The 24763-nt window shown below is 43.4% G+C and overlaps 1 protein-coding gene across 5 annotated transcripts in view; it reads left to right on the forward strand.

Annotated features, from left to right (window-relative positions):
- Positions 1-24763, forward strand: part of MGAT5 (alpha-1,6-mannosylglycoprotein 6-beta-N-acetylglucosaminyltransferase) — a 337231-nt gene that overhangs the window by 97988 nt on the left and 214480 nt on the right. For 4 of the 5 annotated variants that reach the window (XM_036023647.1, XM_036023648.1, XM_036023650.1 and 1 more), the window contains one exon: positions 3436-3548. The exons of the other annotated variant lie outside the window; for it this stretch is intronic. The gene's annotated coding sequence lies outside the window, so the exon portion shown is untranslated. The remainder of the gene's footprint in view (positions 1-3435; positions 3549-24763) is intronic. 5 annotated transcript variants of the gene reach the window in all.

Genomic DNA, 24763 nt, shown 5'->3' on the forward strand with positions numbered 1-24763 from the left:
CTTGATTGCTGTTGTTATGTCAGTGGGGGCGGATTTTCCCCCTTGAAGGATCAGCCGTGCAGGGGCCCACTCACAGAGCAGGGCTTATGAGGGGAGACCCCAAAAAACCAAAATTATCTTTTGGAGGACCAGCCCCTTGTAGTACAGTCTTCCCCAGCTAGGTGAGTGTTCTAGGAATCCATCTGTATCAGTGCACCAGCTGGTGTTGTTGTGAGAGGCTGTGTTCAGCTTCAGTGAATATTTTTTGCACCTAGTTTTCAAAACAATCGATTGTACCATCTCAGAATGAAAGAGATCTAGCCGAACAGCAGTTCCAATTATAAACAAAACCATGGTGATTTTAATTGGGATATGGTAGGGAAGGCTGAATGAAAGCCAAAGATTGCTGTGGCTTCCAGAAAACTCTTAGTTTTGTTCAGCCACTTAGAAACTGAGTAGCCAGGGCAGTTTATTTAGACCTGCTGCAGCTGTTCCCCCGTGCGTACAATAGGGATGATAGTCTCTACCTTAGAAGTTGTTGTGAAGATCAGCCCGGTGAATGCTGGTGAAGCTCTGCTTGGCACACAGTAGGCACTATATGATAATGATGCAGATGATAGCAAATCGTTACAGAAGTGCGGAGTCTGGAATAAAGATAATGACAGGTCCAGTGTTTGGCAAGAATCAGATCCCATTGGAAATACTGGGATCTGGCTAATAGAATCACTGGCTTAAGGGAACTGCAGGTACAGGGTCCCCTGATGGGGGAGGAGCTGGGAGATGTGAATGCAGTTTCAACTACTAATTATTGAGTGTCTTGTGTGAGACAACTGTGTTAGATGCAGTGGGGATAGAAACCTCACATCACATGTAATGCAGAATAAACTAGGGCTCACCCGTAGGGGGTTGTTAGTACAGAGTAGTAAGGAGGGTACTGTGCTTTACTGCTACCTCTCAGTGTCGAGTTCCTTATCTGTTATGTGGATATTATATTGGCTGTGAGGATTAATTAAGATTTACATAAAACACCTAGCTGGTACTTATTAGCAAGCACTGAAGAAATAGTACTTACATTATACAATAAAACAATACCAACGGAATCAGACAAATACAAAAGTAACTATGGTGCAGACATTTAATAAAAGTCCTAAGAGAGATACAGAGTGCTCTGGGATTTGGAGAAGGGAGGAATCTTATGTATTAGGGCCCAAAGAAGCAATGTTTCATTTGAAAATGGCCTTTCAGTAGGTGAAAGATGGGGGTGGAGGTTGGAGGACATGGTGAATAGGCTAATTTCTGAAAATCAGTGACATGTAGAAGGACTTTTTTAAGGTATTACCATCTCTACGGTAATAGGAGGTATGTATTTTTAGGCCCCTTCTACCTTTTATGATTCTTAGCAGTTTATTCTAGGACCATGTCTTTGGTTTAAGGGGTTCCTGGAATTGTAATTTTCTACCTCACAGAACGCACGCCCTACCGAAACTGGAGGAGCTGTGGCAGTCTACTCAGGAAGTGTCCGAACAGAGGCCCTCTTCCTGTTCCCCAGTAACCTATACTCCTACCAGTAAGAGAAATGTGAGAAAATTTGTTTCAGGATGTTTGATTTTGAGGAAAACTTTTTCAGTCTGATTTCCTGTGGTATTTAGATCTTTTTATAAGAATACTATAATCCAAGCCCCCAGTTGGGTAGACCCTTTCCAAGTGGTAGTATGTGGGGTCAAATGACTATGTGTGCAGCTGGTGTGGGAAGGATCTGGCCAGGCCACCCTTCTCACCCTGGGAGAAAGTTGTTCATCTGCCAGTACTTCACACCAGTTCAACAAGAGGAATTTCCCCTAATAGAGGGTATTCCCCTAATAGAGGAAGCAATCTGTTTGGTCAGCAATATGTAGTGGTGCACTGTTGCCTTGTATAACCTTTAGGCAGCCTTTTTCCTCCTCCCTCACAGACCAGCTCCTCCTTTTTCTTGTCTTGGTAAAGGACCCAGTGTTTGCTCAGCGGCCAGAGCTGAAAGTCCAGCAGTCATAAGGGACTCCTTCTCCCCCGTCCCCTGCAGTTAGCCCCTCCGTAATTGCTCATTGTCGGCTGACTTGATCTCTTAAATGTTTCTGGCTCCCGGTCTCCACCTACTATGATGGCTGTTACCCTGCCAAGACCTTTATCTGACTCACTGCTCACCCAGTGTCTCATGAATCCCTCACGGCTCTCCGGGTCTCCAGCACCATCCTCTTTGGATCCTCTCCACGGCAGCCAGGATCACACATGGCAGTCCCTCCGCTCTTCAAGTCTCCAGTGATTTACGTTGTCTGGGGTAGTGGTTCTCTTTGAACAGTGGAAGTTTTCCAGACTCTGCCGACCCTTTTCAGAGTATTTAGGGGTGGGTCCCACTGTAGACATCTAAGTAGAATGGGGGAACTAGAAGGGATTTGGGCTTCTGTGTTATAAAAATATGCAATAAATAGTGACTTAAAAATAGCCTTTTATTTTAAAATAATTATTTCACAGGAAATTGTAAAAAAGAGTACAGGAAGGCCCGTGAATCCAGCTTCCCCAAATAGTGTCCTCTTACCTGCTCTGGTACACTATGGAAACCAGGAAGTTAACAGTGATACTTAATGTGAAGTAAACTGCATACCTAAGTAATACTTTTTAATGTCCATTCTCTTGCCAGGTTACAGTGTAGCATGTCCTAGTACATAAGCAATTAGGTTATTTCTTGACTTCATTGGGACACATTTAAGTTTGGGAATGGAATGGACATTCCTGATTTTGGGAGTGGTGGTGGTGTGTAGTGTGTGTGTGTGTGTGTGTGTGTGTGTGTGTGTGTAAGATTTTGATAGCTGACAGTTGTTTATTCTTACAAAGTGGATTATACCCCCAAAAGTTTGCCAAGAATAGATTTGAGCAATGTAATTCTATCTAGTGACCTAAGGTCATAATTTTCTTACATAAAAAGTCGGAACTGCCATACTAGGTTTTATGCTAGAAGAATAATACAGACATTTATTCTTCTTTAATCTAAGATACAGTTAATTTAAAATGATGTCAGTGTGAATTGCTTCCCAGGCATGTGTAAATCTTGCTTTGTTTAGATCATAAAGCAAAAGGGCACAGGGCTTGTTCTGTTGTTATGTTTTGGTCATAATTCTGAAATACAGCATATGCTAGGGAATGGCTCCACGCAGTGATCGTAAAGCGTGGTTTTGCTCTGAGGGGTGGAATATTATGCTGAGTTATAATGAAATTCAGTGGAATGGATTTCAGACTTCTAGGTGCTAACCGAGGACATTCTTGAAACAGCGATCTTCCCCAGTACTAGGAACTGAGCTTGGTGATGGAGCTCTGCTTGGTTTCTTCATCAGAACTGATGGACGAGCTAGAAAAGCTCTGTGTAAATCCTTACCAGTTGCGGTGACATTCTGCTGACACTTGTCTGTGTTTCTTGTGTTTCAGAATTCGCTTACATCTTCTGAGAAAGGGATTGCGAGCACTAAGGAAACCACTCGGCTTCAGAAGAAAACTAGGTCAGAGAAGGCCAATCTTCTGCTTTACAATCAAGCAGTAGGGTGAGTTCTCCCACCTGCCTCGCAGAGGTGTCTGGGTCTCCTTCGAGGGGTCATGAGATGATAACCTCACTCTCCTCAAGGGTCAGGCACTGGACTAGGTCCTTTGTAAATTAAAACCTGCCAGGTGGACATTTACAGAGGAGAAACCTAGATCTTCATTTCTGTAACTTCCCGAAGAGGATGCAGGGCCAATTCATGTCAATGCTGAGATTTGAATCTGGAGCTAATTCCCAAGCCTTTCTCTGTCATACCAGATTGCCTCTCCATCCATGCAGACCCTTGGGTTCAGCTCTGACCCTCTTGAATAATTCCAAAGCAGGCTTCTAAGAGAGGACTGCCAAGGCTGACTGTTTCCACTGCTGAGAAGCTGCCCTCTGAGGTGTATATCTGAGTGGAGAATTTCAAACACACTGGGTGCCATGACCCTTGATGATGATGATGGGTGATAACCTCATTTAGAATAGGAAGACTTTGTGGCCCAGGGAAAGACAGAAGCAGCCAGCTGGAAGTTACTCATGTGATTCAGTTCTTCGTGTTTCTCTTACTTGTGTGAGCAAAGTGGTGCAGCAGTTCCTGGGGGTGGAGAAGGAGGGTGTGCGGAGTGGTGGAGGCCTTCAGAGAGACTCTCCAGCATCACACCAGCAGGCATCCTTCTTGATCAAGGGGCTATGAGGACTTTTCCAAACAAGTAGTAAGTTGATTTGCAGAAATGCTTGACTCGTTTTCTTCAAGGAGTTGGAATCAAACTGCGAAACTAAAACGTGTGTAGGCATCAGGAATTACCAGGTGATAGGGCTTCTGTACGACGGGCAGCGGTGCGGCTCTGCCCTTTATCTCAGGTGACCAGCCACCTGCTTTGACTGGGACAGGAGGGTTATCAGGACAGGAGACCTGCAGTGCTCACACCAGGACACCTGCCTTCAATAGTCTTTGTGGCCCTGGGTAGGTCCCTTAGACTTGCTGGATCATGTGGCCTGCATATCTTTGTCTCTCTGTCTCTCGATGGCTTTTCAATGCCCTTCCAGTTTCTCAGGATTGTCAATTAGGTATGACTAATTCACAGGCTTTTACTGGGTAGAACATGTGGGCTGGAAGCTAGTTTTCTGATGCCTTTGATAATGATTAGACATTGGTATTTGACTGAGAACAATACAAGCTACTGTTTAGTGGGTTAGCAACAGTTGGGCAAATAGGGCAAAGTAACAGATAACCTATAACGGAGTGGACTGCGCAGGTGAGCAAGGTTTAAACTGCTTTGAACTTTGGCCCACCCAGAATTTGTTTTTATAGGTCTAAATTAGTGTGAATGTTTATAAATACAGAGATTTTACCCCAAACTCTGGGTTGCTGGCTTCCCTGGAAAGATTAGAAGATCTGGCCGCTCCAGGCTGGCTTCCCTCAAATTGTCTGGTGGCTGAGGCTACAAAGTGGCCACCCCTTCTCATAGGCCATGTGGTCACTGGTTCTCACAGGCCCCTGCCATCCTTCCCCTCAGACTTGCCCCCCTCCCTCCTTGCTTCCTTTTATTATCTGCCTGGGAAGGCTGACACTTTCAATAGTTCTTAGCATTGGCTGCGCCTTAGAATATTTGAGAGTGCTTAAAAATATTTTGGTTTCTTGGCCCTACTCAGACCAATTGAGTCATCATCTTGCAGAGGGTGTTGGGCCGACATCTGTGTTTAAAAACCTCCCCAGGCCATGGTGATGCACAGTGAGGGCCAAGGACCAGTGCTATAGCTCCATCCCAGCGTGGGTTTCGATGGAACAAAGCACCACGGAGCAGGGGAGACAAGGACACAGTTTACCTGATCCCACTGACTAGGGCCGTCACAGCCTGAGTTCAGTCATAGCTGAGCTCACTGGGAAAAATCAGGGAACTATTAAAAAGCAAATATCCCATTGGCATATTCATGGATCGTTTTGCTAAGGTATTAAGAAACTTACCCCAGGTCTTGCTATACTGCCATAGGCATTTAAAGCATTATAATAATGTCGATAGTTTTTTGCACAGTGTGATTATGGAAGTATTTTTAATGGGCTTATAAATCTAGTGGTTGTGAGTGGCAAGTAGCATGAATTTAGTGTATTTGAGTCAAGGGATAAAATGGAGGGGCACAGTTTTACATAATGGCTTTATTCATCCATAATTCTCTCACTGTAAATCAATTTCTATCATCTCGGGCCCACGCCCCTACCCCCTTCTGCCAGGATCACTTCTGGGCTATGAGTGTGGTCACCGTGAATTATTTAAAAATTCAAGTAGTTGGTTAATAAAAATCTTCTCATTTGAAGCTTAAAATGGAAGGGGCTGCGACACTACCTATTTCTGCCTCTTCATTTTAAGGGTAGACAAAACTAAGGTTTTGAAGTGTTAAGTGACTAGTTCAAGCTGTGCCCCTACTGCTGGAACCTCGGTGTCGCGGTTCCGTCCCTCCTCGGTAGCGCGGTTCCCCCGGGCCGGGCCTCTGTGACTGCAGTGACGGGGTCTCGACGCTGTGGACTTTTCTTTAAGATTGCAGCTTGTCATCAGCTCCTTTAGTGACTTTGTTCTACTCACCTTTTGTCCCCCAGTGTCTAGCCGGGCCTGGCATTAGCTGCAGTTCAAAAACTGAGGGATGATGAAGGAAAGAAGAGGCATTCCAGGTTACAGAGCCTCTAATGGAAACTTCTGGGCTTTTTTCTAGCCTCCGATTCTCGGGGACCCACTGGGACCTGCTCTCAGATGCGCCCCTGAGTTAGCAGTGTTCTCTACTGCTCTCTGTGAGTGTTGGGGAGGTGGGGGTCTGTCCCGAAGGGCGGGGGCATCTCGTGCACCTTCAGTATTTTCTCCACGATGTGTAGGGCCATGGACAGCATACAGCGAGCCTTTCCCTGAATGTTGGTCTGATGGGGTCTCCACTCTCAGGTTGGCCTCGTGCTGACCTTTCATCTAGCTTTCATCCTATGGGAAATACTCTAAAATGGCACTCCAGTGTCACTTTGATAGAATTGCAAGATAAAAGAAATACTAGGATGGATAGATAGTCTATTTCTAAACTGGTGATGTGTGAGTAATCTCCGATTTTTCTTAGGATAACCTCTAGTTCAAGGTGTGTGTGTTTGACCCTCTTGCTATGTACCTGGCTGCCTAGCTGTAATAGCACGATGGTTCTGCTCACTGTTTACATTTTGCTTGTGCATCCTCATGCCTTTGAAATCAGGTTCCCACCAAGAGGCCCCCCACTCAGTCCACTCTGGGTGCTCCTCCTTGCCTTGGGAGCCGAGGCACCTCCTAGCAGAGACGCTTCACTGATGGAGCTGGCGCTGGCTAAGAGCCGACGTTTGCAGGGTCACCTGGCATGTTGTTTTCTTCTAAAATCCCCCAATAGAAGCCCAGCCCAGAATGACAAAAGAAGAATTTGGAACAGGGATGAGGAAGGTCTCTGCTTAGGGCTATAGATTTAGAAAAATTTCCAGGTGATTATAACTCTGTGGTTCCTCATTTGAAAATAACTGGCTTACAGGGTTTCCTTAATGAAAGTGGGGGAAAAGCCTACCGAATATGAGAAAACAACTCATATTTGTTAAGTGCATATTATTATATGCCTGATTGATTGATTCAGTCACATCCCACTCCATTTATTCATTCAATGAGTTTTGATACCTTCTTGGTGTCAGGCTCCCTGATGGGTGCTGAGGCACCCTGAGCATAGTGGTTAAGAAGCCAGATGGGCAGAGTCCCTAGCAGCTCTACCACCTGGCAGCTCTGTGACCTTGAGCACATTGCTTAGTTCATGTCTCAGTTTCCCCCACTCCAAATGGGGACAGTCACAGCACCTACCTCATAGGTTGAGAGGATGTTAAGCTGTGTTAAGGTGGTAACTGTCCGTTCTCACTGCAGTGTTGATGAGGACAGTCCTGCCTTCAGAGAGCAGAGAGTTTGGTGGAGTCAGGGTCCAGAGGCAAAGCCCCATGGTCAGTGTATGTGGCATTAGTCCCTGTCTGTGCTTTTCACATAATGCCGTACTGTACAACCCACCCCCCCTTTAATGCCTCATTTATCTATCACTGTCACTTAGGAGCTCGGTTATATGAAATTTTCTAGAAACATTCCAGAAATCTGTTTTGCATCCTGTTATTGAATGATGCCTTGTTATCATGAAAATTGGTTTTGGTCAGAACTGTAGAGAGATGCTCTCAGGCTCTCTGAGAGCTGCTTGCCCTTATGCTAAATGGCCTAAACCCATTGTCCTTTTATGCAGGCTTTTTTGTTGTTTTGTCATCTTTATTAGGGAGCCACCTTACTTCTAAAATTCCTAACCTATTACTGTTAGAGTAGAAATGAAGGTCACCAGGAGAAACCAAATGACCAGACTTGTTAAATTGGTGACCTTAGTTTTATACAAAAGACTTAGTTTGAGGGTTCTTCAAAGTTGGAGGTATGATGCTACCTGATGCCAAACTATACTACAAGATCATAGTAATTAAAACAGAATGGTGCAGGCATAAAACCAGACACATAGATCAATGGAACAGAATAGACATCCCAGAAATAAACCCATACCTTTATGGTCAATTCATACATGATAAAGGAGGCAAGAACATACTATGGGGTAAAGACAGTCTATTTAATAAATGGTATTGGAATAACTGGATGTATACATGTAAAAAAATGAATCTAGATCACCAACTTACACCATATATGAGAAAAAACTTAAAATGATTGAAGATTTAAATGTAAGACTTGAAACCATTAAACTCCTAGAAGAAAACATGGGCTGTAAGCTCTCAGACATTTCTCTTACCAAGATTTTTTCTGATATATCTCTTCAGGCAAGGGAAACAAAAGAAAAAAATAAATGGGACTATGTCAAACTAAGAAAGTTTTTGCACAGCAAAGGAAACCAACAAAATGCAAAGACAACCTACTGAATGGGAAAAGATATTCACCAAAGATACATCGATAAGGAGTAAATATCCAAAGTTTATAAAGAACTCAAGAGACCAGAAGAATAATCCAATTAAAAAGTGGGCAGACGAGTGAATAGGCATTTCTCTAAAGAGGACATACAGATGGCCAGTAGACATACGAAAAGATGCTTATTACCACTAGTCATCAGAGAAATGCAAATTAAACCACAATGATATATCACCTCACACCTGTCAGAATGGCCATCATTAATAATCAACAAATAAGTGTTGGAAAGGATGTGGAGAAAAGGGAACCCTAGTGCACTGTTGGTGGGAATGCAGACTGGTACAGCCACTGTGGAAAATAGTATGATCTTCCTTAAAAAATTAAAAATGGAGCTGCCTTAAGACCCAGTAATTCCACTTCTGGGTATTTATTTAAGGAAACCCTAAACACCTATTTGAAATAATATATGCACCCCTGTATTCAATGCAGCGTTATTTATAGTAGCCAAAATTTGGACCCAAATATTCATCAATAGACAGTTGGGTAAAGAAGATATGGTATATATATACAATGGATTATTACTTGGGCATAAAAAAGAATGAAATCTTAGTATTTGCTACAGCATGGATGCATCTAGAGGGTATTACACTAAGTGAAATAAGTCAGTTGGGTAAAGACAAATACCATTTAATTTCACTTCTATGTGGAATCTAAATAACAAAAATAAATGAACAAACAAAATAGAAACAGACTCAATACAGAGGTCAGACTGATGGTTGCCAGAGGGGAGGGGTGTTGGGGGACTGGGTAAAAACGGTGAAGGGATTAAGAAGTGCAATTCAGTAGTCACAAAACAGTCATGGGGATGTAAAGCACAGCATAGGGAGTATAATCAATAATATGGTAATAACTGTGTATGGTGCCAGGTGGGTACTGGAAGTATCAGGGAGAACACTTCCAGTATATGACTGACTAGCCACTATGCTGTGCACCTGAACCAATACAAAATAGTATTGAACATAAACTCTTAATTGAAAAGTGAAATTGAAAAAATAGTCTGAGAGTTCTTGAGGACAGACTACTGTACCCTTATGACATACCCTCTGTCTCCTGTTTCTCCTTTTAAGGACCCTGTGGTTGCCTTAAGCCCGCCAGAGTAATCCAGGATCATCTCCCCATGTTAAACTCAGCTGATGAGCAACTGTTAGGTCCATCTGGTACCTGGATTCCCTGTTGCCATGTAATGTAGCAGGTTCTGGGAAGGAGGACAGTGGCTTTTTGGAGGGCCACTGTTCTTACCGCAGCCATTTCATTCTTTTTTGTTTTGCTTACTTTCTTACTGTCATAATATGTTCCAGAAAGAATGAAAACATGTAATACAGGAAGATAAAAACACATTTAAAATTCAGTAAGTAAAGAAAATGAGGCGAAGAGAAAATCAGAGCAATGGGGGAAAATTGGGACAACTGTTAATAGAACAACAATTAAAAGAAAAAAAAGAGTCAAGAATGAAGTTTAAACACAAAATAGATACCAATTTACTTCCTGGAAGTGGACCCTGAGCTTTACCCAGTGGCTCTCTTGGAGAGAGAAGTTAACATTTTACTGTGTCGGTGAGTCAAGTCCGGCCGAGTGCTCAGATGCCCACATGCATATCCTTGATGCTGTGGCGAAAGAGAACTTCCGACTGGATACATGAAACCAGGTTTATGGTAAACCCAGCAACACGATTCACCTGGCCATCTTATTTATTTATTTATTTTTACTGCTTTCTGTTTTAGGTTAAATGTGCATTGCTTTGACAATTTCTTCGAAAATGTGGTCTAGGGCGAGGCCAAGCCCAGGGGCTGGACGTATCTAAAGCAGAGGTTCCTGCCCGGTGGCTCCTGTGGGGCTGGGGGCGCCCCGAGCTTCTGTTGTGTAAGGCAGTGATGCCTGTGTTCCTGTTTCTGTTTTTGAGGTTCATTAAACAAAACACGTATTTACGTACAGGATCTCGATCTCTGAACCCCCTTTCTGATGAAGAAGTTTGAAAGCCTACCAGCGTTTATCTAGAGCTTAGATCGTAGTCAGTGACATTCAGAAGAGTGTGCTGCACTAGCAGCCCATACAGTTTTTGAAAATATGTTACAATAAAAATATTTATTTATACTCTTAATGGGCTGTTGGTTAAAAACAGGATGCATTAGGAACATTCAAGTCAAAATATAATTATTAGGCATTCTGCTGTTTTCCTTCAGGTTCTCTTCCCTCTAGCCGTAGTTGCATTCATCTGAGCAGAATTTCTTTGGCATATCTTATAGTATTTTCTTAAAAAAATCGTTATTAGAAAGAGAAAATACTATGAGTTTCATACTAATTTTTTCTTTTAATTTATTAGGATTAAAGATTCCTACACCTGCAATGTGTTATTTGTGGAGAAATGCTTTCAAAATAGCTGCTGGAAACCACTTGTCTTTTCCTGATATTTAGAAACAAAACAGAAAAAAATGTAAAATAAAATTATGGGTGTTTGCAGATGCCAATTAATCACACCCTTCTTCCCTTCTGGGCTCTGAATTAGAGGAAATAAAAAAAAGTCAGATGAAGATTGAAGTACAGTACCTGCTTTATTAGAGTAAAGCTGTGTGTCTTGGTGCAAGGCTTTCTCATCTGCCCTAGATGGAACCCACACATCTGCCGGGGTAATGGCCAGGTGGTATGGGTGCTCTCTGTAGGGTAGGGAAGCTCTGTCCATTTAACATGTGGGGGGCAGGAAGAGAGAGAGTGCACCCCCCAGGCACCTGCCCAACTTAGACACCGTCCTTCCTTCCCTACAAGGCCTGTGTGCTCTGATGCAGAAGCAGGAATAGTCTGTTCTGCGGTTTCATCCTGCGAAATGGAGTGCAGATTCTGCATGAAAACATGTCCAGGGAGGAAGTAAGGAGTCCTCCTCTTATAAACCATTTGGTTTGTTTTTAAGTTCAGATGCAGGAAGTCCAAACATTGAGCAGTTTCTTGTCTCGTTTTGATGCCCGGGCCAGAAATGAGATTGCTGCGTGGTATTGAATATACATCTGGCCTCCACAACAATTGTATACTAATAAGATGTAATTTTGGAGTTCAGTTTGTTGACTAGTCATCCTTTTTTTTTTTTTTCTACAGAATTAAATACTGTATATTACAGGCTACAGGGGCAGAGAGTAATTTTTCATTAATTATTTTGAACATTAACAAAGATGGTATCAAGATGAATGAACTTGCCCTGGCTGGTGTGGACTCAGTGGATTGAGTGCCAGCCTGTGAACCAAAGGGTCACTGGATCAATTCCCAGTCAGGGCACATGCCTCAGTTGCAGGCCAAGTCCCCAGTAGGGGGTACACGAGGGGCAACCACACATTGATTTTCTCTCCCTCTCTTCCTCCCTAACGCTCTCTCTAAAAATAAATACATAAAATCTTCAAAAAATTCAAAATCAATGAACTTTATAAACTTTAATATCTTGTTTCAAAAATGATATAATTTTGCCTTAATAATCCTTTTCATATATATTTAAAAATTAAGAAATGATTTAAACATTCCTAAGGCTGTGTGTGTGTGAGAGAGAGACAGAGATGATAGAGGAGCTCATTTGTTATAGAAGGCTGGGCAAAGGTGATCTAGAACAGCAGATGAATCGTGCACCCCTTAAGTCATCCTTCAAATATAGTTTCTTTCAGCACAGCTTTGAAAAGCTTTCAGTAGCCATAAAGTTGTCAGAATTAGAGACATTTTCAGAAACTTTATTGGTGGACATCATTTTATACAAAATTAAGACACCTAATGAAGCTGTTACCTCAGTTGAAGACTGTTTCACTTTAAAGTCAACTGGAAAAGCGGTAATGGGTGTTAAGCAGGTGTTCTAAAGTGTGCATTTCAGCAGTTATAGAACAACAAAAACTCAGTGCATAGGGTAATTTGCTACATGGCATTACAATACTTGCTATAACAGAGTTAAATGTTGGAAGACATGTATCCAGACTGTGTCTTTGATTTTTGCATAATGGATCAAGATGTAGCACATAGAAGTACAACCAGTTGCCTTTGATGTACTTCTAGTTCACAACGATGAAAATATGCCGTCTGCATATATAGTTCTCATGTCAGCTAATGCATCTTAACCGTAACTAGGAGTGTCCATAAGTCAAGTGGTCTTCTTACTGACATGTAGCCATCTTATTCAAAAGTTCTGTGCACATTACAAAAAGGAGAGCAGTTGTGCCATATTCTCCATCATCCTTCCCTGGAAATAAGTATCTGGTTTTCCCTCATTCTTACTCTCCTGGATAAAAGGATAAAAAGCAATGTGTCTCAAACTTTAATGTACAAGCAAATAACTAGGGATCTTGTTATAAGCACCAGTTTTGATTTATTTGCTCTGGGGTTTGACCTGAAATTCTGCATTTCTAGCAATCTACCAGCTCATCTCAGTGCTGTCAGTGCACAGGCCAGATTGCGTGCAGCAAAGTTAAAGAGGTGCTGGTTACTAGAAGTGTTGGTAGACATTGAAGCTATTTGGTTAGCCCCATGTAATTTCTCACCTTTGGAACCAAATACTGAGGAGAGGTTAACAAAAACCCTGACAGTCCAACATGATCCTCAACAAGTCTTCCATGGCAGGGTGGCGATGTAACGGGGCTTCCTAGTGGACTAGCTCTTCCTGAAATGCTGCCTTCTTGGGCACTGGCTTAAGAAAACCAGCTTGCAGTTTTTTAAGGAGAAAACCAGTGTACCTTGCAGATGGATTATCTAGTAAGCCAGTGGATCTACATTTGTGGAAGGCAGAAAGCTTATCTTTTTTTTCCCTCCTCCTTTTAAGTATATTTTTATGCTATTATACTTGTCCCAGTTTTTCCTCCCTTTTATTCCCCTCCTCCCTGCACCCCCAACCCTCTAGCATCTCCCCACCTTAGTTCATGTCCGTGGGTTGTACATACAAGTTCTTTAGCTTCTCCATTTCCCATACTATTCTTAATGTCCCCTGTCTATTTTCTGCCTACCATTTATACTACTTATTCCCTGCACCTTTTCCCCTGATTCTCCCCTTCCCTTCCCCACTGATAACCCTCCATGTGATCTCCATTTCTGTGATTCTGTTCCTGTTCTAGTTGTTTGCTTTTGTTTTTGTTTATTTTAGGTTCACTTATTGATAGTTGTGAGTTTGTTGTCATTTTAATGTTCATAGTTTTGATCTTCTTTTTCGTAATAAGTCCCTTTGCAGGTGGGTGGGCTTGTATATGCTTTAGGACCCCATGGGCCTCTCCAATGGACTCTCCTGTGAGGCTGAGAGTTTCTCCTGCCACCACAACCCCTACAAGTTTTTATAGCCAGAGATTTTGAGTGTTGAGCTTCCTATGCTGAAATCCTGGGTTTCCCAGTCTGACTTACTCCCATTTGTTCCCCCAGCTTATCTGCATGTGAATGTGCAATGACTTGGTCAACCAGCCCCGCCTCGCTGGTGCAGCCACCTTGCCTTGTGTCTTCTCTGCCCCACTGCCTATCCCCCATCGCTGCCCATCCTACTGCTGGTCGGGATGAAGGTTTCTTTAACTCCTTGGTTGTCAGGCTTTTGTGCAGTTCGGTTGTTTTTTGTTTTTAAATTGTTGTTGGCCTTCTTTTGGTTGTGTGAGGAAGCAAAGCATTTCTAGCTATGCCTCCATCTTGGCCAGAACTGAATTAGCTTTTCCTGGAAAATATTAGAACAGATCACATTTGGAGTCCCACTTGATAGGACCCATGGGGTTAATACAAGGGACAACTTTCCACGGATGCATTAGTCCTCACGTCTAGCTGTATATTAAAATCACCTAGGCAGTTTATAAATAAAAATACCCTTCCTTGGGCCACACCTCTGCTGACGTAGGTCAGAATCTTCAGGCATGACACCTGGATATTTATATTTTTTAAAAAGGAGCCCAGGAAATTCTGAGGTTCATCAGTGTTGAGAGGCCTGGTTTGGCTGTGTCTTAACTCGGTGGGCAGGAAGCTTTCCTGAGAATGCTCCGTGGTAGCTTGAGTTAACTCGTCATTTGTGTAATTGGAGGGCTTGTGACCAGATCCCAGTTGGGCTGTCACAAGATATTTGCAGCATTTGGGAAAGTTCACCTTGGTTTATAAATTGGGAGGGATGGTTGTGTTCCTCCCTAAGAAAATTCAGACCTGGGACATTATGACCCAGGATCTGCCAAAGTTTGGGGACTGTGCTTCATGTGCATTTACTCTAGTCCTGTTTTAGAAAAGAAGGGAAATTCATTACAAGGTTGAAAGGTGAGAAGCTTCTGAGTGGCCACCTCAGATTGTGTGTGTATGTACACACATATGTTCACACCTTGTCATTCATCAGCCAGTTTTTTTTTTTTTTTAATTTAACGTGGTGACTTCTATCAGGTCAGGTGCTGGGAGGGCTGCCTCATTTCTGCAGAGTGTGGCTGGAGCTCTCACGGGGTAGACCTGCACCAGCCCGTGTCTCTCTCCAGGCAGAGGAGCGGGGTCCTGGGGGTGGGGTCAGTAGCTAGGAAGGTTCCAGGAGCACTTGCTAAATAATGAGCTTTATCTTGTGGACTATGCCCCACCTTTGGGGAACAATTTTGACAACTTTTATGACAGATTTTTTTTTCTGTCACTAGGGCCATTTTGGGCATGTTGTCATTCATGAGTATTTTCTAGATACAGTTGCCAGAAGTCTGATCCTTCGACAAAAAAGTATGTCCTGTACTTACCATAAAGATTCCTTTGCATCTCTGCTGTCCTTTGGCTCTGGGTGAAAGCAAATCTTCTGAGCATTTTCATTCAACACAGAAAAACTACCTAACAAATTTACACACTCTGATCTCTTCGCTGACTATTCCTCCTCTTCTTAGAGAGTCATTATCGGCCTGTCAGAATGCGTGTTCATGGTTTCCTGGGCTGGAAGCCAGATGGCAATCCTTCCCTTTAGAAGACTGCCTGATGTAGCATCATGCAGACTTTGCTTCTCAAAGCCTTCCTCCCTGTGCCTGTTGCTTTCATAGACCAGGACCTTGGTGGGGCAAAGCCCCAGTGCCATGTACTAATTAGTAAACGGGGCATAGCCAGCCTAGAATGAGCTCCTTGGCTGGTGCCAAGATGGTGCTGTCACTGAAGGATATGGAAGAAAATACTCCTCTGTCAGTCACCTTGGGACAGTGTCGGGACTGGGCTCCCTCACGTCTTTGTGGTCTGTAGTCTTAGCACAGGACACTGTACCTGCTCGTCTCTAGGCCTTTGACTGACTTCTGAGTTCCCCTTCTTGCTCTGCAATGTAGTTCTGTGGGCTTCCTTTTGCCGAACCTGTTCCTGTTGTGTGGGTAAGGCTCTACAGATTGCTAGAGGCAGTGGTTCTCAACCGGGGTGCTTGTATCCTATAGGGAACATCTGACAATGTCTGGAGACAGTTTTGATTGTCCCAGTTGGGGGGTGGAGGGTTCTCACAGCATCTAACAGTAGAGGGCAGGGAGACTGCAGAAGCAGAGCACAGCCCTGAAACAAAGAATTGTCTGGCTTCAGAGGTCACTTGTGCCAGGGATTGAGAAACCCTGAGTTAAACAGGGTTTGTTTCATTTTTCAGGAACCCATGCTTTTTGGTTTTGGTTAGTGTTTTCAGAATTCTTACCGAGTTGCTACGGTTTCATTTTTTTTGTTGATGGGAAATTCTGTCAACTGTGAACAACCTATGGGCCTGGTGAGCTAAACTGACAGAAGTGTGAAGATCTATCTTATCTGATGCAGCAGCAGCAGCTTCCCTCTCACTCCTGCGTCCCCTTTGTCCACCTGCCAGAGATGTGTACGCCCAAGAAGCTAAGTCAGAATACAAGCACCAAACATTCCTTCCCATGTGTTTTCCCTGCCCCTCGCACCCTCTGGTGGAGATGGCCGTATGTCAAGTCACCAGAGGATGGGGTGGGAGTGGACAGAGGGCAGGATGGGGGCCTGTTCTAGATAAGGGGTCATTAGCCTTAATACAGTACTTGAAAATTTATGTTGCCATTCACACCAGATATGGAGCTCTAAACTACACTCAGTGGATCTTGCATCTGTGAGACAAATAACCATTTCAGGGGGCAGAGGGTTCCTTCCCTGCCCACACTAAGAATGCAAGTATAACAATAAATGAAAGCTCTGCGCACAGCCTGCTGTGGTTTGATCACTTCAAATATAAAAGAGACTGGACTGTTTAAAACCCCAGATATTACAAGGCTTCCCCACAACACAGGCCATTGCTCATGCGTAAGCCTGGGTCTGCCAACAGTTTATAGGGCTTATAATAAAGCCAGATGAAGACTGAATTAGAAAAAAAAGCCTCCCTAAGAATACCAAAGGTGTGTTGTCTTAGTGGGTGTCTTTCCGCTAGTGACTCAAAATAAGACTTGTTTAGCCAGATCCAAAGAGAACAGGCTGTTTTCACTTAGAATGTGCTTTTCCTGTTTATAAAGAAAAGTTGCAGAATTCGTCAGAGGACTGAGTTATAAAAGTGGAAAGAAGGGCCCCTGTTCATACCTGCTCTGGGCTCCACTGTGGGCCCCTGAGCTCCTTGGCTCCCTGGAGTGTGAGGGGCCCAGTGGTGATTATAGCTGTCAAGGAGTCGCACTGCAGATTGGGGGCGGTTGCCACGTGGGTCGTTTACTTGGATTCAGGTTGGTGGCACCAGGCCTGTGTGTCCAGGCCACGCAGGGAACTGAAGAACCAACCTTGGAGCATCTTCCCAGGAATTTGGACTCATTTTGGAGGAAAAGCTGCTTAGCTCTTCTTTCCTTCCTCCTCCTTGTGTTCTCCTTTTAACGACAGAAGACAACTGTATTCCCAGACCATCTGTCTCCCTTATACCAGTATTTCTGTAAATTTGTATTTTTTCTTTCTCTCATCTGTTGATTCTCTCAATTCATTCAGGTAGGTGGGATGTTGCATTAGACATACAGCTCCTTAAAGTCACCAGACTGTGGTTTCTGCTTTGTGTTTCGCGTTGATAAGTCTCTTCTATTTTGAGTGTCTGCAGGTGGGTGGTAGCTGTAGCTCGGTTTGGTGGAGACCATGTCACACTAGGGAGCAGGTCTGGGGCTTCAGTGGACTTGAGTATGGTTCGATTCCGACTCTAACTGGAAAACAGAACACTCTCTGGGCCTCTGTGTCTTCCTCTGTAAATTCAGGGTTCGTACTTGCTTATTATTTTCTGAAGCAAATCTGATGTCTTCCAGTCTATATAAAGTCTGTATGTTAAAACTTACACATTTTAATTCATATTCCCTTCCAAAGTTGTTCATTAGGCAAGTGAGCTGCTCAGATGAAATTTGGTAAAATGGTGTGCAGTCATTTCAAAGTTAGCATCAGATTGATTTATATGTATGTGTACCACATTTTGGTTGCATGGTAGTGGAAATTCAGGTTCATCCTGATTGCAGATGGTAATGACTGCTATTTTTTAAAACAATTTTCCAAGCACTCACGTTTAATGTAGTTGATACATAGGCTGGAAATGAAGTAGTTGAAAACTGTTTCAAAGTTGAATCATTAACATTATCTAAAAAACTGGTGTTAATTCTTGTAATTAGGAAGTCAAACAAGAAATCTCTGAAACTTATAATTTATGACTGACTCTCATCTAGCGTTTAATTACTCATAATGTTCTCTGTCATACAGTTTTCCATGAGTGGCCACAGATAGACTGGAATTTAATAAAACAAGTAAGCAAACTAGACCACTGCCAAGCATTACTTTCCTGACCAAAAAACACAGAAATTCAAAGTTCAAATTCTACATAGAGAAGTAGCTAGGGAAGTTTTGTTCTGAATCTCTAGAGTATACCTTGATACATATGTTTATTGTCCCCAGTATCTTAAAACTTGGCATGCAAAAACTTTTCCTAACAAAATTTCTAAACAGAACACAATTAAAAAAAATAAAATTAAAACATTTGTGGAACCTATGAAACATCTCTAGGAATCCTGACCTCCATTGGAATAGCTTGACAACCAGTAAGTAGGAGCACTGACCCCTCACTCATCCAGCTCTCCCAGTGATTTGCGGTTCTACAGCCTTCCCCCTTTTATACATACAGAAACTAACACGGACAGACTGGACTAGGATCACACAGTGGCATTAGGAGGAGAAAGCTGTAGATCAAAGATCTGCAGGCCTTGGGTGCAGGGTTCTCTCAGCTCCTCCTCAGCACCCCTACATGACGTCCTCTGACCACCAGTGATGAAGCAAGCAGCCTCCATGGAAGGTCCTAGCACTGGCTTCCCCTCCCATTCTCTCAGTCCTGGACATTTTTCTTCCCTCAGTCACTGCCCCTTCCAGAATTCTTTTCTGGAGCTTTTCCCCTCTCCTTTTTCTCTTGTAGTTCCTGTCTACTACCATAACCACTGTAGTTAAGCCCATCTATTTCAGGGCACAGTGATTGTCACTGGGATGGGGCAAGATCCTAGGGTAAAGGCTTCCAACAGGTCAGGTACCATCAACAGTCTTAGGGAGCCGGGTTCCTTGTGCTTCACACCAGAAGGGGTCCTTGGAGTCATTGCTTACTTGTGTTCATCTCATTCCTACCATCCTGTCCTTTCATCTGCAACCACTGTGTGCAAGGCATGGCCATCTCTGGCATTTCCTGTCTCTGCGAAACGTAGTTAGAGATGAAAAAAAGGATTACTCTACAGAGCGGTAGGCAAGAAGCTCTCTAGAGCACAGACTGCTGCAAATGCCCAAGGAGGATGAGCATTCCTCTCTCTGGGAAGCTTGATGCAGGAGGTGGGGTCCAGTTGTGAGATGGGGTAGGATTTCCCAAGGTAGCTTGGATGAGCATAGCAGACTCAAGATTTCTTGAAAGTTATTGCATAGGATGAGGCTAAAAATAGGCCTTCGTTTGCTTATCCATTTGTCAGTTGGTAGCCACCAGTAGAAGATAGATATGAAGTAGTTTGGGTGGTGCGTGGTTAGGACAGAAGAGGTATGCTAAGTTAGAGTGGTACTGCCCCATGTGAATGTTGGACCAGCAAGCAGTGATGGGATTGTCCTGTAGGGCTGTTGGAAAAGATCAGGTTGGTGTGGTTGGGGCTGGCACTGCTCCTGGAGGGGTGGTCATTTCCCATTTCATTCATCCTCTGAAGAGACAGGTTCCGATATAAGAAACGGGGCATTGGGTGGGCATCTGAAGGAAATGCTCCATCAGTCTGGTTTTCAGTCCTTCAGTACTGGTTTGTTTTTCATGGTGTTCTCAGGTGGTTCAAGAAATTAGCATCAAGGCAGGCAGGCCATGAGTCATCTGATTGGTGGCATGTGAGATTGTTTCAGAGCATATAAGAAATAGCTATGTCTGTTGAGCTGGTGGCAAATTTCTCCATGTAATTTCATTTTGTTGCTAGGTGGTCAGCCCTTAGTAATGGTACAGCCTGGTCCTGGCCTTTCAGTGGGGAATGAGGGAAGAGCTGGGTCCTCATTGGACTGGGAGGCTTCTCTGCCCACCTCCAAGTACAGCTCCTCCTCTACCCCCATCTTTGGAGGTGGGTTTTTTCTCCCCCTGCCTCTCAGCTTTATTGAGATATGATTCACATATACAGTTCTCCCATTTAAAGTGTGTTATTCAGTGACTTTTAGTGTATCCACAGAATTGTGTATCTCTCACCACAAATTTTAGAACATTTTCTTGACCCTCCAGAATAAACACCCCATGCCTTAGTTGTGCCCTTCCAATACCCCAACCCCTCAAGTCCTAAGCAACTGCTATTGTACTTGCTGTGCCTATGGGTTTGCCCGTCCTAGACATTTCATATAAATGGAGTCATTGTGGACTTTTGTGGCTGCCTTTTCTTTTTCCTTCATTTAGAATAATGTTCAGGGATTATCCGTGTTGGAGCACATATCAGTACTTCATTTCTTTCTATCGACAATATTCCATTGTATGACTGTACCACATTTTGCTTATCCATTTGTCAGTTGGTGGACATTTGGGTTGCTTCATTTTTTATTTATTGTGAATAGTGTTGCTGTGAACATTAGTGTACAAATTTTTGCATGGACATATGTTTTCATTTCTATTGGGAGAATTTCTGGGAGCAGGGTTGTCTGGGTCATATGGTAGCTCTGGGCTTACCATTTGAGGAACTGCCAAAATATTTTCCACACCAGCTGCACCCTTGCACATTCCCACCAGCAGTATGTGGGGCTGCAGTTTCTCTGCATCCTCACTAGCACTTGTTCTTATATGCTGTTTTTTGATTATAGCCATGCTAATGAGTGTGAATTGGCATATCATTGTGATTTTGATTTGCATTTTCCTAATGGCTATTGATGTTGAGCAGCTTTTTGTGTGCCTTTTTTTTTTTGCATTTTTAAATTTTCTTTCCTGTGTCAAGGCTTTTTATTTAATACGTAATCTTATTTTTTTCCATTACCATTTAGTCTCCTTATATTCCCCATCCCTAGTAGTCACCACCCTGTTGTTCATGTCCATGAATCCTTTTTGCTTTTTGCTCAAACTCTCTACCCCCTAACTTCCCCTCCCACCACTAGCTGTCATCTGCTCTCCATCTATGCGTTTGTATCTGTTTTGCTTGTTAGTTCAGTTTGTTTGTTAGATTCCACATATGAGTGAAATTATATGGTATCTGTCTTCCTCTGACTGGTTTATTTCACTTAGCATAATGTTCTCTGGGTCCATCCATACTGGTGCAAAGGGTAAAATTTTCTTCTTTATGGCTGAGTAGAATTCCTTTGTGTAAATGTCCCATAGTTGTTTTATCCACTCATCTACTGATGGACACTTGGGCTGCTTCCATATCTTGGCAATTGTAAATAACACTGCAATGAACATAAGGGTGTTTGTGTTCTTTTGAATTAGTGTTTGGGGTTCCTTCAGATATATTCCCAGAAGTGGGATCCCTGGGTTAAAAGACAGATACATTTTTAATTTTTTGAGGTGTTTCCATACTGCTTTCCACAGTGGCTGTACCCATCTACATTCCCATCAACAGTGTGAAAGGGTTCCCTTTCTCCACATCCTTGCCAGTACTTGTTTTTTGGCTTATTGATGATAGCCATTCTGACAGATGTGAGATAGTAGCTCATTGTGGTTTTAATTTGCATTTCTCTGATGATTAGTGACCTTGACTATCTTTTCATATGTCTGTTGGCCATCTATCTCTATGTCCTCCTTGGAGAAGTGTGTTTTCAGGTCCTTTGCTCATTTTTTAAATGGATTGTTTGTTTTATTGGTGTTGTTTTATAAATACTTCATAAATTGTGGATATTAACCCCTTACCAGATGTATTGGTGAAACCAATTGGTGAATCTGCTGCCTCGCTGGGCCGCCAGCCACTGCCTTGCAGCGACTCCTCTCTGCCCAGCTTCCTGTCTCCGCCCCTCCTACCAGTCTGGATGAATGTGTCTTCTTTAACTCCTTGGTTGTCAGACTTTCGTACAGTTTGATTTTCTGTCAGTTCTGATTGTTTTTTGTTTTTAAATTGTAGTTATCCTTCTTTTGCTTGTGCGAGGAGGCACAGTGTGTCTACCTATGCCTCTGTCTTGACCAGAAGTCTTTCCTTCTATTTTAAATGATAGCCTTGCTGGGCAAGTTCTTGGATTTCATCACCTTGAATATTTACACCAGTCCCTTCTGGACCGAAATGTTTCTGTTGAGTAATCAGATGAGAGTCTAATTGGTGCTTCCTTGTAAGTAACTACCTGCTTTTCTCTTGCAACTATTAGGACTCTTTCCTTGTCTTGAAGCCTTTTCATTTTAATTATAATGTGTCCTAGTGTAGGCCTCTTTGTGTCCAACTCATTTGGGACCCAGAGCTTCCTGGACTTGTGCAGCTTTTTCCTTCACCGCGTTAGGGAATTATCATTTATTATTTCTTCAAATATGTTCTCGATCCCTTGCTCGCTCTCTTCTCCTTCTGTGATTCGAATGTTGTTACACTTCCTGTTGTCCAAAATGTGTCTTAAGCTGTCCTCATTTTTTAAATTCTTCTTTCTTTTCACTGCTCTACCTATTTTTTTCTACATTGTCTTCTAAATCACTGATTCAGTCATGTGCTTCATCTAGCCTACTGTTTATTCCTCCAAGTATATTATTTATCTCAGATATTGTGTTATTTATTTCTGACTGATCCTTTTTCATGGTTTCTGTGTCTTTTTCATGCTGTTGAGTATCCTTGTAATCATTACTCTAAACTCTATCTGACAAATTGCTTACTTCCATTTCATCTAGTTCTTGCTGGAAAATTATCTTATTCTTTCATATGGGATCTGTTTCTTTGTCTTCCCATTTTGGCTGCTTCTTTGTATTTTCTGCCTTAGATGTTAAAGTAATTAGCCCCTAATCTGAACAGTTGTTAATCTCATCAATCTGTGATCAGCAGTCAGGCTTAAGCACCACAGGGCAGGCAGAGTGATTCCTGTGGGTAGGGCTGTTGCTTCCTCTCAGGCTGATGCCATTCAGAGAGGAGTGCTCTCACCTAAGAGAGATGGCTCCTGCTGTATGGGGAATGATTCAGCATCTGGATCCTGGCTGCTGTTCCCTCAGTTCTCTCCCAGGCCCACTGACCCCAGACTCTCCTCAAGCATCTCTAGTCCACTCTGCCCTCCCTTTGCCAGGACCCAGGGTAAGTGGCTGCAAACAAAATTTTGTGTGTTGGTCCTTTAAAAGGCTCTCTGCATTTCTAGCCATCTCTCCCTGGCCGATAGAACCTGTGCTGTTTTTCATAGCTGGATGATATCTGTGCTTTCCGGCTCTGGTGCTGTAGGCTGGGGAGCTTAGCTTGGGGTTTAGACCACACATTTCTCAGGGGGAATCCCCTGGACACAGAAATATACCTCCGGAACCTCAGCTGCCACCCTTGGGAGTCCAGCCAGCTCTCTCATACCTCCTCTACACACCCTATCAATCACATCGTGCTAAAATGTTTTCTTCTGTCTGTCTTTGGTTGTAAGGCTTCTCTCCAGCTAGTGTTCAGTTGGTTATTCAAGATAATTTCTCTAGAATTTAGTTGTAATTCCAGATTGATCCTAGGAGGAGGTTAGGGTAGCTTCCACTGACTCCTTCACCATCTTGGATCTCCAGTGTCTGCTTTATTTTTTTAATTCAAAGATTTGATGCATTTTCTTGCCAAAGATCTTTGACCACATTTGGAAAGGTGGAAGCCAGATACTGTGTTGAGGAGTGAAGAGGGGAAAAAAGAAGTGAGTGCGGCTCTTTTAAGAATCACAGGAGTAGAGGAAACGCATATTAGGGTGGTTAGTGGCAGTGATTGATCTAGTTTAACTCATTGCAAACAGACTTGGTGCAGACTTCTTTCTGGAGGATAGCAGAAGAGGTGATGGCTTCCCTGGCAGTCATCACTTGGGCTGGTGACAAGGTCTCCTGAGGTATGCTGTCTAGTCCTTTTTTGTGCCTATCAAATCCACTGGGCTAGGTTGTTGGAAGGTCTACAGGCAGGCAGATTCTTGGCCTGACAGACAACTTTTTAATCACTATTGTTCTTTATCAAAAAGAAGGTCCAGCCACTTCCTGAGGAACTAGGGGCACTGGCTACTAGATAATCAGCCCCTTGAGGGAGGGACCTCTGTCATGTTTGTTACTCAGTCCTCAGGACCCAATGGCAGCAGTGCTCAGCACATGCTTGTAGAACGAGTGGAAGCAGCAAAGATGGCAGGTGCTGCCCAGCATTTAGAGAGGCCGGAAAAATGCCATAGTGCCCAGATTACTGGTTCACTTAGTCACTGAGTATTTTATTGTGCCCCTGTCCTCAGCGTCTTTCTCTGAAAAGGTATGCGGGGAATCCCTTGGAGCAGGGGTGTCAAACTAATTTTCACTGGGGGCCACATCAGCCTCAAGGTTGCCTTCAAAGGGCTGAATGTAATTTCAACTCCTTAACAGTTAAGGAGTAGTTATATTTATACAGTCCTAAAATTATTTTGGCCCTTTGAAAGCAACTGTGAGGCTGATGTGGCCCCCGGGGAAAATGAGTTTGACACCCTTGCCTTACAGGATGTCCTGGGATTCCACACAGACACCGATAGAACAGCCAAGGCAGCAGCAGGCAGTGTTTTAAACTGTGGAGTAGGAAAGAGCATCGTAGGCTGGAGCGGTGGGGAAAGTGGTCTGAGGCTGCTGGGGCAGGGGCAGGGGCAGGGGCAGGGACAGGGCAAGGCCAGCCAGGTGCAGGGAGCAGCCTCCGTGGAGACGGGGAGGCCCTGAGAAGGTTGGCAAGGCTATGGCGACAGAGCAGCAGGTGTGGAGGGTGGGGATGGCGTAGAGGAACTTACTTAGGTGATAAAGTGGAGTGAGAGGGAC

Source organism: Phyllostomus discolor, chromosome 4, assembly GCF_004126475.2.
Source record: "Phyllostomus discolor isolate MPI-MPIP mPhyDis1 chromosome 4, mPhyDis1.pri.v3, whole genome shotgun sequence".
NCBI lineage: Eukaryota > Metazoa > Chordata > Mammalia > Chiroptera > Phyllostomidae > Phyllostomus > Phyllostomus discolor.